At 41.0% G+C, this 12177-nt stretch overlaps 1 protein-coding gene across 16 annotated transcripts in view; it reads right to left on the reverse strand.

Annotated features, from left to right (window-relative positions):
* The window catches only part of DAG1 (dystroglycan 1), a 59295-nt gene that overhangs the window by 20325 nt on the left and 26793 nt on the right, over nt 1-12177 (reverse strand). For 4 of the 16 annotated variants that reach the window (XM_070575296.1, XM_070575301.1, XM_070575303.1 and 1 more), the window contains exon 3: nt 11580-11740. The exons of 8 other annotated variants lie outside the window; for them this stretch is intronic. The gene's annotated coding sequence lies outside the window, so the exon portion shown is untranslated. The remainder of the gene's footprint in view (nt 1-11579; nt 11741-12177) is intronic. 4 more of the 16 variants (XM_070575295.1, XM_070575299.1, XM_070575302.1 and 1 more) reach the window with 1 other exon arrangement.

The raw sequence follows: 12177 nt of genomic DNA on the forward strand, positions 1-12177 counted from the left end.
ACTCCTCACACATCAAGCACTAATCACAGGACTCGTTTCTTAAACACATATTTACAAACTCACTGCCAGTGAACAAAACTTATTTGGCCTCTCTAGTCCTCTACACCCAACAGAGTGCCTAGAACCCTGCACATTGTTCCCTCTCCCCCACACCAGCTTCAGGCAGCTCAGAACACCAGCTCTAAGGCTAGCAACCTCACGGATGCATTGTGGGACTTGCTGGGTGTCCACAGGTGACCACGGTCATCACGAGCAATTTCCCACTCTAAAGAATTAAACCCTGCCCTGAGCCAAGCTGTGGAGGGGCCCCGTGGTATTTTTTGACCTGGGTAAGTCAAAGTAAATAAAACCAAAATCACTAAAGAAAACAAGGCCACTGAAATAGGTGGTATACTCTGAAGTCAATGCAAACCCAAGCCAGTTCCAACAGGGTTTTTTTCACTATTGATTTTGCCATTCCTGTTCTTATTTTGTTTTTGGATTTAAATTCCCAAGACAGAGCCAAAACTCAAGAAGGTAAAACAAATTTGAAGTTGGGAGTCCTATCCTACCAAATAAAGACTTATCAGAAAGCTATTGTATGTAAGGCAGTGTCACAAGGGACAGAGTGGATAGTGAACTACGGAATCAGAGTTAGAGCCCAAAACCAGCTTGCCAAGGAGTCGTTCAAAGGCACCAGGACAAGCGGTCATCTATGTAGAAAAACAATTAGATTCCTCGCTCACTTCTCCATGACAAACAAGATAAAGATCAGGTGGATTGGATATACAAATGTAAAACAGCAAAACTTGAAAATTTTTAGAATATAGTAGAAGGTCAGGATAAGAAAGGATTTCATTTATTTTATTTTATTTTATTTTGAGGAAGATTAGCCCTGAGCTAACTGCTGCCAATCCTCTTCTTTTTGCTGAGGAAGACTGGCCCTGAGCTAACATCAGTGCCCATCCTCCTCTACTTTACTTTTTTTTCTTTTCTCTTTTTTTTTTTGAGGAAGATTAGCCCTGAGCTAACTGCTGCCAATCCTCCTCTTTTTGCTGAGGAAGACTGGCCCTGAGCTAACATCCATGCCCATCTTCCTCTACTTTATACGTTGGACGCCTACCACAGCATGGCACTTGCCAAGCAGTGCCATGTCTGCACCTGGGATCCAAATCAGCAAACCCCAGCGCCGCCGAAAAGCAGAACGTGTGAACTTAACCGCTGCGCCACTGGGCCGGCCCCCATCCTCCTCTACTTTATATGTAGGACGCCCACCACAGCATGGCTTGCCAAGTGGTGCCATGTCTGCACCCAGGATCCAAACCAGTGAACCCCGGGGCACCGAGAAGCAGAGCATGCGCACTTAACCACTGCACCACCAAGCCGGCACCAGGATTTCATTTTAAAAGACATCAAAAAACACTACACATAAAAGAAAAAAAACAAATGAACTTCTACTTGCACAAAGATGGAGAAGATGTATTTTTTTCCTAGTTTCCCACTAAATACAACAAAAAATCCTAAATGTTATATATAAAATAAACATGAGATTCTAAAAAGTCTAGAGAAGAAGGCAAACCAGCTAGGGACGCCAGGACTCAAGGCAAGACACAGTAGTGAATTCCCTGGGTTTTCTTTTGGCCTCAAATATCCCAAGATTGGAGCTGAAAAAGCTGGCAACTCAGAAATGCCAACAGATAAGACAAAAAAAAGTCCCAACAAAAGTCTGCTCTCTTTAGCCAAAGGAACAGGAAGCGGGTAGCACAGCAAGACAGAAAACATTTAGACAATACCAGCTCTATTCCAACCAAACACCACAGAAAACACTGTGTCCCTACTCCCACCCGCAACAGCAAAGACCAAATGGGAGCCTAGACTTCCACCCTCATGAGACTGTAACAAGGCACCCTAATATCCCCACTGGGGTAGCATCAGAGAAGGCCAAGAGAGCTGTGACTTTCACCCCCACTGCTCAGTAACTATGTGCTATCCCTCTAACCTCCTCCTCTCACCCCTTGGTGTTGGTGGAAACCACAGGGTGAACCTAAATTTCTATGCCCACCCAAGCAGTAACAAAGAGGTTCTCTCCCTCCCTGTTGGGATGGTGTCAGAGGAGAACTAGTGGAAAGTCAGAAGTTTCACCAATGCTCAGTAGTAATGAGGCCTAGGGAACTAGAACTCCCACTCCTGTCTGGCAGTAAAAAGGACTTCACCCACCTTCAGGTATCAACAAAGGCTGAGAGGAGAACCTGGACTTCTACCTCCACTTCCCAGTAATCAGCAAGCACCTCCCCTCCCCTTCCTCTGTCAGAGGAATGTCAGAAAAAGCTAGCTAAAACATAATCCAGAGTTTCAGAACAAAATACAAAATTACCCAGGTTTCAATCAAAAATCACTCATCATACCAAGAACCAGGAAGATCTCAAACTGAATGAAAAAAAGACAATCTACAGATGACAACAGAGAGATGACAAAGATAGGCAGAAAGTAAAAGGATGGAAAAAGACATATCATGCAAACATTACTTAAAGGAAAGCAAGAGTGGCTATATTAATATCAGATAAAGTAGACTTCAGAGCAAATAAAATTATCAAAGACAGAGAGGGATATGATATGACAATAAAAAGGTCACTCTACCAAGGAGAATAGCAATCCTAAACGTATATGCACCAAACAACAGAGCTGCAAAATAAGTGAAGCAAAAACTCATAGAATTGAAAGGAAAAATAAACAAATCCACAATTTAAGCTGGAAACTTCACCACCACTCTCAACAATTGCTAGAACAACCAGAAAGAAAATCAGCAAGGATACAAAGAACTCAAAATACCATCAGTCAACATAACCTAATCAACAATTATAGTGTACTCTGGGGGCTGGCCCCGTGGCCAAGTCGTTAAGTTCGTGTGCTCCGCTGCAGGCGGCCCAGTGTTTCGTTGGTTCGAATCCTGGGCGCAGACATGGCACTGCTCATCAAACCACACTGAGGCAGCGTCCCACATACCACAACTAGAAGGACCCACAACAAAGAATATACAACTATGTACTGGAGGGGCTTTGGGGAGAAAAAGGAAAAAATAAAATCTTTAAAAAAATAAAAAATAAATAAACAAAAATAAAAATAAAATGGTGAATTAAAAAAAATCTCAAAAAAAAGCAAAATAAACCAAAAGCAAGCAAAAACAAGGAATAAAGAGCAGAAATCTATAAAAGTGAAAACCAAAACAACAGAGAAAAATCAGTGAAACAGAAAACTGTTTCTTTGAAAAGATTAATAAAATTAGCAAATCTCAAGTAAGACTGACAAAGAAAAAAGAGAAAAGACACAAATTACCACTATCAGGAATGAAATAGAAGGTATCACTACAGATCCTACAGACGTCAAAAGGGATAACAAGGAATACTACAAACATCTCTACACAGATAAATTTGACAATTCCTCGAAAAATACAAACTACCACAATTCACTCAATATAATACAGATAATTTCTAATAAGGAAATTGAATTAGTAATTTAAAAACTCCCACAAAAAGAAATCTCTAGGCCCAGATGGCTTCACTAGTAAATTCTACTGAACGTTTAAAGAAGAATTAACACCAATTCTCCAAAATCTTTTTAAGTAGGAAAGAACACTTCCCTATTCATTTTATGAAGCTAGCATTACCCTGATAGCAAAATCAGAGAAAGACAGTACAAAAAAAAAAAGAAAATACAGACCAATATCTCTCATGAACATAGACACAAAAATCACATTATCAAATAAAATTTAGAAATACATAAAAAGAATTATACACCATGACCAAGTGATATTTATTCAAGGGATGCAAGGCCAGTACAGTATTTGAAAATCAATCAACATAACCCACCATATTAACAGACTAAAGAACAAAAATCACATGATCATATCAATTGACGCAGAAAAAAGTACCTAGTAAAATTCAACACCCATTCATGATAAACACTCTCAGAAAAGGTTAGGAACAGAGGGGAACTTTCTCAACTTTTTAAGAGCACCTACAGAAAACGTACAGCTGACATCCATAATGGTGAGAGATTGAATGCTTTCTCCTTAAGATCAGAAACAAGGCAGGGATGTCTGGTCTCACCACGTTTATTCAACAGAATGCAAGAAGTTCTAGCCAATGTAATTAAGGCAAGAAAAGGAAACAAAAGGCAAATAGATGGGGGCCTGCACCGTGGCTGAATGGTTGAGCTTGCACACTCCACTTTTGGTGGTCCAGGGTTTCACTGGTTCGAATTCTGGGCACGGACAGGCCACCGCTCATCAAGCCATGCTGAGGTGGCATGCCACACAGCACAACTAGAAGGGACCTACAATTAGAATATACAACTATGTACTGGGGGGGGGGGGCTTTGAGGAGGAGAAGAAAAAAAAAGATCAGCAATAAATGTTAGCTCAGGTGCCAATTAAAAAAAAAAAAGGCAAATAGGTCAGAAAGGAAAAATAAAACTGTCCCTATTTGTAGATGACAAAATTGCTTATGTAGAAAAATCCCAAGAAATCTACAAAACAAACTCCTAGAACTAATAAGTGAGTTTAGCAAGGTCACAGAATACAAAATCAATATACAAAAATCAACTGTATTTCTGTATGCTAGAAATGAACATGTGGAAACCCAATTAAAAATATAATACCATTTAAATTGCTCAAAAAATGAAATACCTAGGTGTAAATCTAACAAAACATGTAAAGGATTTGTTTGCTGAAAACTATACAACATTGGTGAAAGAAATCAACAAAGATCTAAACAAAAAGATACATTTTGTTAATGGATTGGGAGGCTCAACATAGCAGAGATGTCAATTCTCCCAAAGTGATAACACAGGTTTGTAATAGGCTAGATAATGGCTACCCAAATATATCAGGTCCTAATCTCTGAAATCTGTAAATGTTACTCTACAAGGAAAGAGTCTTTGCAGATGTGATTAAATTAAGAATCTTCACAAGGGGAGATTATCTGGGTGGGTCTTAAATCCAATCACAATTGTCATTATAAGAGAAAGGCAGAGGAAGATCATACACACACAGAGGGAGAAGGGGATGTGAAGGCTGAGGCAGAGATTGGAGTGATGCGGCCACAAACCAAGGGTACTGGCAGCCACCAGAAACTAGAAAAGACAAGGAATGGATTCTTCCTCAGAGCCCACTGAGGGAGCATAGCCCTTGCCAGCACCTTGACTTTGGACTTCTGGTCTCCAGAACTGTCAGAAAATAAATGTGTGTGCTATTCTAAACCACTAAGGTTGTGGTAATTTTTCTTACAGCAGCCCTAGGAAACTAATTCAAGGTTTAAGGCAATTCCTATCAAAATCTCAGCAAGAATTTTTATAGATATAGACAAGATTATTCTAAAATTTATATGGAAAGGCAAAGGAACTAGAATAGCTAAAAATTCTTTTTTTTTTTTTTTTGAGGAAGATTAGCCCTGAGCTAACAGCTGCTGCCAATCCTCCTCTTTTTGCTGGGGAACACTGGCCCTGAGCTAACATCCATGCCCATCTTCCTCTACTTTATATGTGGGATGCCTACCACAGCATGACTTGCCAAGTGGTGCCATGTCTGCACCCAGGATCTGAACCTGCGAACCCCGGGCCACCGAAGCAGAACGTGCTCACTTAATCGCTGCGCCACCAGGCCAGCCCCTATTTCAAATTTTGAAAAAGAACAATAAAGAGGAATTACTCTACCTAATATCAAAACTTAGATAGCTACAGTAATCAAGACTGTATTGGTGGAGGGACAAACACATAAATCAATGAAACAGAATACAGAATCCAGAAATAGACCTAAGCAAGAATGCCCAACTGATTTTTGACAAAGGTGCAAAAGCAATTCAATGGGGAAAAAATAGCTTTTTCAACAAATGGTGCAACCCAGGTGTCCTTCGATGGGTGAATGGCAAAACAAGCTATGGTACATCCACACCATGGAACGAGCAATAGAAAGGAATAAACTACTGATACACTCAACTACTTGGATGAATCTCAAGGGAATTATGCTGAGTGAAAAATGCTAATCCCAAAAGGTTGCATACTATATGACTTCATTTCTTAACACTCTTAAAGTAACAAAATTATGGAGAACAGATTAGTAGTTGCCAGGAGTTAAAGAGGGGATGGGGCATGAAGGAAGTAGGTGTGGCTGTAAAAGGGCAACGTGAAAGATCCTTTTCGTGATAAAAATTGTTCTTTATTTTGACTGCATCAATGTCAATATCTCGACTGTGATATTGTACTACAGTTCTGCAAGATGTTACCATTGGGGAAAACTAAGTAAGGGTACACAGGACCTCTCTGTATTATTTTTAACAACTGCATGTGAATCCACAATGATCTCAAAATTTTTTTAAATCTAAAAAAGATAATTTAAATTAGAATTTTAAATTTCTGTACAATAAAGGACACCATAAAGAAAGTAAAAACAATCAACCACAACCTGGGAGAGAGCTTTTTCAATACAAATGACAGTTAAAGGATCCCTATCAAAATACATCAAGTGCCCTAAAACAACAAAAATGGGTTGAACACAGTGATTCACAGAAAAGAAAATCTGAACAGCAAACATACAAAAAGATGCTTGACCACACTAGTTATTAGGGAAAAGAAAATTAAAGCAACATGAAAAACATTTCCACATAAATCAGAATAGGCGAAAATGTTCACATGTGACATCACTGAGGGGAAGGAACTGCATGGCTACTGGTGGGAGTATGGGCTGGTCCAACTACCTGGACCCACCAGCCCAGCTGGGCCTTTCCACTTCTAGGCACACCCAGAGGAACATGCAAACATACATGGAGAGTCAGAGCAAGCAGGTTCATTGCAACACTAGAAAGCTGGAAACAACCTCACTATCAACTGGAGAAAGCACCAACAGGTTGTAGTACGTTCACGGCATAGAACTCTGTAGGACAATTAAAAAGAACTAAAACTACAAAAACCAAAATCAGTCAATGTCAAAAAACGTTTAGCAGAAAGAGCCCATTGCATAAAGATATTAATATCATTTATACAAAATGTTTACAAATTGTTTATAGATTCACATGTATGTAATAAATAAAATTATCCCACGATGGTAAACACCAAATTCAGGGTCGTGGGTCACTCTAGGAAGAGAGGGCAAAGGAAAAAGGAGGGGTTCACAAGGGTCTCCAAACTTATAACTGCTTTACTTCCTAAAATAGGATCTTATAAAAATACAAAACATTAAGGTATGACAAAGCTGGGCAGCAGACACTCAGATTAAGTGTAATGTTAGTCTATGTTCTCTGCTGAGTATTTAAAACACATGAAAGGTGAAGAGCTTGGCTGAGCCCTGTGATCTCAAATAAAAATCCTAAAATGGCCAGCACCTCCTGCTCTATTTTACCTCTCTGTGTCTTTTCTACCACCTTCTCAAGACTGGAAAGTCCTGTCCTCATGTGTGTTTCTGGCATATTCTGAATGGCATCTAAAATCCAGATCCCAGCCCCTGGGGCTCCTGCCCTGTCCCAACTCTACCCCATGCAGCACCCCCATCTCTGTCCACCTCTATCTCTTGGTGCCCATGTCACTCAGGTTTACATAGCCCCCCTGAGAAGAGTCTGCACGCACCCCTAGTTCCAAGGACAACACTTGCTCCCTAAAGACTCAGAAAAACACATGGAGCTGCTCTACAAAAGTAAGGAGAAACGATTTGAAATTCATCTACCTTCGAAAGTTAATGAAGATGTTTTATCATTTGGCATGATCCCACCCTCTCATCAAAGCTAGACAGATACCAGGTTTAACAATGTCCTCCTTCCTGTTTCTATTACCTTATTTCACTACAAGGTCAAATTCATGTGACCAGGCAGCTCTCACAGAACTTCAGACCCATTCCTCAATAGGGACCTCTCCTCCCCGCCAACGGGAGATGGCTGGGTCACTTTTGCCCACCACAGACTTGCCAGCAGTGTTAAGTGCCACTTCTCCAGGGGGACACCAAATGACCACAGACTTAAAACTGATGTCCTGTGGGAATCAGTTCCAAGAACCACTTAACTTCTAGTGACTTCTGCAGGGTCCTCTACTAGGAAAGACAAGGAAGGAAACCCTCTGACTCCTCAACACCCAGAGTTCACACTCTGGGTGGAGGCCTTCTCAGACTCCCATAAAGTGCCCCAAGTTTAAGGTTTTTCTTCAAACTCTTTTCTGTGTTTCTTTTTACATCTCCCAGTTTCTTAACTGTCTGTGTTTTCATATCCCTTTTATAGTTTATCACTTAATTTTTAAATTTTTCTAGGTCTTGAGTTTTATAGTATCTTAAATTGTAACGTTAGAGCTTTCTTTACTGTTGTATAGTGCTTCCTTTAATGGCCCTTTCATTTCTTATACTTTTAAACTGTTATTTAGTAAATGGCTCAGCTCAACTAACACCCCGGAAGACTAAGTTATAGAAGGGGAGGGACACATCTGCTGCAATCACTGATGTATGCCAAGCACACACACAGCACCAGACATGCACCTAATGAATGAACGAGGAGAATACAACTTTTTTTTTAGCTTCTTCCATGTCTTAACTCCTTAGTTTATTTATGTTTCTACTTATTAGATCTAGCTGATCTTTTACTTTTCTAATCTTATTCTCCATTTTTAAAGTTTCAGCTTATTTGAAAACAGCAACAGTATGAGACACACCCTGTTCTACCAGGAACATAAGCTCAGTCTGCTATCTGAAGACACATGACGACACAGGGTATCTATTTCATGGGCATGACTAAGTGCTCCACATTTAGCAAGCGGGCGATGCCCAGGGCACAGCTCCAACTGCTTTGTGTTGGTTTTCCAGGGTCTGGGAAGAAAGATCTTTCTGCAACTTGGCAAAAAGCAGCCTTGTGTCTTTCTGATGCTGGCTTCCTATAAGCAAGGGTCACATCTCTCCATGCTAGGAACTTGGCAGGCTGCATCCACACACCTGCATTAGGACATCCCCTAAGGAAGGTTTTTATACATACTCATACACACTCACACCCTTGATCACTCAGAGATGGAGGCACTGTAGAGATCCTCCTCCTCATTTTTCAGGGACCAAGGCCCAAAGAGAGATAACACTCAACCATGGTCACACACAGCCTGTGGCCAGAATATACTGGGAGGAGAAAGTGCTTAGGAACCAGAGAAAGATTACAGCCAGAGTCACCCAGTCTTCCTGACACAGCCACCCATTATAACACTGCACACACATACTCACATTATACCCTCTGGAATACCAGAAGCGCTCAGGGCAGCTCAAGAGTATGTCTCAGCTGAACTTACCACAGTCTGGCTGATAAAAGCTGCTGAAACTCTCCTACCGAGAAATGGGTAGTTAGAATGGGTAACTCATTCCTCTGTCCCAGAACCCAGTGCAGTGCCTACCACTAAGTCTAGGTCCAGCAATGTCCCAGACTCCAGTGAAATCCAACTCTGTAAAGAGAGACCTTCCCAGAGCCTTCGTGAAGCCCCTGGTATTCTGAACACGTGCTCAACAGCCATGGCATACAGTATGAAAATGGGCATAGCTGCCAGGCTGCAGTTTCATCCCCTAGTCCCAGACATTCCACCCCTGGGGGGAAGAGAAACCTTAAAAGTGTTAACGCCTGCAAAGTGTGGACACAGCAGAGCCCTTTGGCACACTGCTGCCCCAAAGCAGCCAGTCAGGCTGCCCTCTCCCTCTTCTCTTGGTAAAAGCCTGCACTTCTGCCCCAAGAGCCACCAGTACCAGAGAAGAGAGCCCCACAGTATCCTAGATACCGATCCCACCCCTCCCTGGGCCAGGTGTATTTTCAACACCTAATAGCACCACCGAAGCAGCACTTCCGCAGAAAGCTGGCTGGGGGTAGAGGAAGAATATCTGAGCAGGGGACTTCGACCAGGCTCCTGGGGTATGGACCCTCAATGATGAAATGACAATCTGGAGTGAGAAGCCCAGGGAGTCCTAGACCCTAAGACTCACTTCAGAGAAATCAGAGCTAGTTGTAGGTGGAACCAGCAACCCCCTGAATCTGCCAATGGCCATGCCAATGCTTCTTTTCTCCAACTGTGACACTGGGGACTCTCCACTGATGGGCAGAAGTAAAAAGTTAAGTTTTCAGCAATGCTTAAAAGGTGATGGTCCTTTGTACACACCAAAATACATAAAATCTTCCTTCAAGGCACATGTATTTAAAGTTTACCAGATCAGTCAGTAGGAACACAACTAGGGAATCAAAAGCATTAATACAGGGACAGGTGAGGACCCCAAGCATCTGAGATAGAGTTCAGTAGGAAAGAATCCTTCTGGCCCTCTTGTCAACCAATACTAATCCCTATCTATACATGACTGAAGGATGTGCCTTATATGGGGGAGAGTGGGAAGGATATATGCCCACAAGGCACAAAGCTTTGTGACTCTACTCTGTGCAACAGCCTTGGGTCCCTGGGAACTGGAAGACTTCTCTGGAATCCCATCTCCAGGGGAGCAGTAGATCTATTCCACTCAGGTTTCCTGCCCAAAGCTAATGATTGCCCCATGCATGCTGGAGGCTCAGTCAATAAACACTTTCCACTCAATAAATGCACAGAACAAATGCATATGTGGCACCAACTCAATTCATAGTAAACAATGTTTCCTCATATGCAGAAAAACACACAGAGAATGAAACGTTAAGATATGTTAACTAAAAACACTGATAGAACAGCTCCCTACTAGTTTTTACTTTCTAAGAATGAAGGAAAAGTTGTAAGCTTCAACCCATTATAAACCACATAAAATGAGGCAGAGGTAGCCCATCCCACCACTCCCAGGAAGCCCCACTCTCAATTAGTTATGTTACCTAAAAATAGTACTTAAATTGTCAAATTGATACCATTTGCCATGGTAATTAAAACATTTAAGGAAAATGAGATTTTCTTTTTAAAACCAAGCTAAAATAATAAAATTACATGTCCCTGTTTTAAATGGTTCTGGAAAATGCAATATCTGGAAAAGTCAAAAGCAAAAATCTTAACTGAAACAACCACTTTAGGTTCCATCTAGCAAAAGGCTAGACACTCAGAAGTTAAAATTAAATGTTAAATGTCAGTCTAACATTAATATAAGATTTCTAGAGGGTTAACCAGTTTAAAATTGTTCAATTTGATGGCCAACAGGATGTACTCAACACAATGGAAAACAATAGTGTGAAGTCATTGTTTATTTGGGCTCCAAATATCAAAAAGACAGGCAGATTTCTCTCTTTGAGTTAAAAACAGGCCTTTTTAACTCCTTGGCCTCAAAGGAGGAAGGTGTTGAGCTAAGTCACTGGTAAAGATTGAAGGTGTCACCCTAAAATCACTCACAGCTCAGGAGGCAGACGAGGTTCCCCTGACATGAGGCAAATTCCTGCCTGGCCTTGCCTGTGAGAATCTCACCAGAGATGTGGAGGCAGCCCATGAAGACATCATCAGGGAGCTGGGGAACCCAACAAAGGAGTCGAGGGTCACACACACAGCAAGAGATTTAAAAGTAAAAATATGTGGGAGAAAAGAACTAGTACCTCTGAAAAGCAAGCACTACACAACAGTATCAAACAGAAAGCTACTTTGAACACTTTTCTCACTTGGAAAACTCTTGCAAATTCTCACTTATCACAGATACCAAAAGGAGAGGTCCAGGAAGGGCAGTGGTTTCTGCTGATGGTGGTTTGGCTTTTTCAACAAAGGCAGGAAGGAAGCAAAGGTTTAACACCTGGGTACAAACTCACTCAGGTGCAAACATGTCCTAGAGGAAGAGAAGAAAGACAAGGTTCAAAACCCAGGGCTTAATGGCCATTCTCCACTGGACCGTGGTTTTCAACCTGGGTAGATTTTTAACATCTTATGTGAGAAAGCTCACTGAAAAACAGTTCCTTCTACACTCCACTGAACTCCATATGTTCCTGTTAAACATTACTCACTACTGAACTGTACACTTAAAAACAGTTAAGATGGTAAATTTTATGTTATATGTGTTTTACCACAATTTTTAAAAAATTTTAACGGTTAAGATGGTAAATTTTATGTTATATATATATTTTACCACAATTATAAATAAACATTAAAAAATAAGCCCACATTACTCAAGAGTCACATCAATTAGACTTCAGAAAAAACACTTATGTGGCTTAGGTCCATTGGACCTTTAATCACCATCCTTTTAATCACCGATGCCCAGGTAGG

This window comes from Equus przewalskii, chromosome 15, assembly GCF_037783145.1.
Source record: "Equus przewalskii isolate Varuska chromosome 15, EquPr2, whole genome shotgun sequence".
Lineage (NCBI taxonomy): Eukaryota > Metazoa > Chordata > Mammalia > Perissodactyla > Equidae > Equus > Equus przewalskii.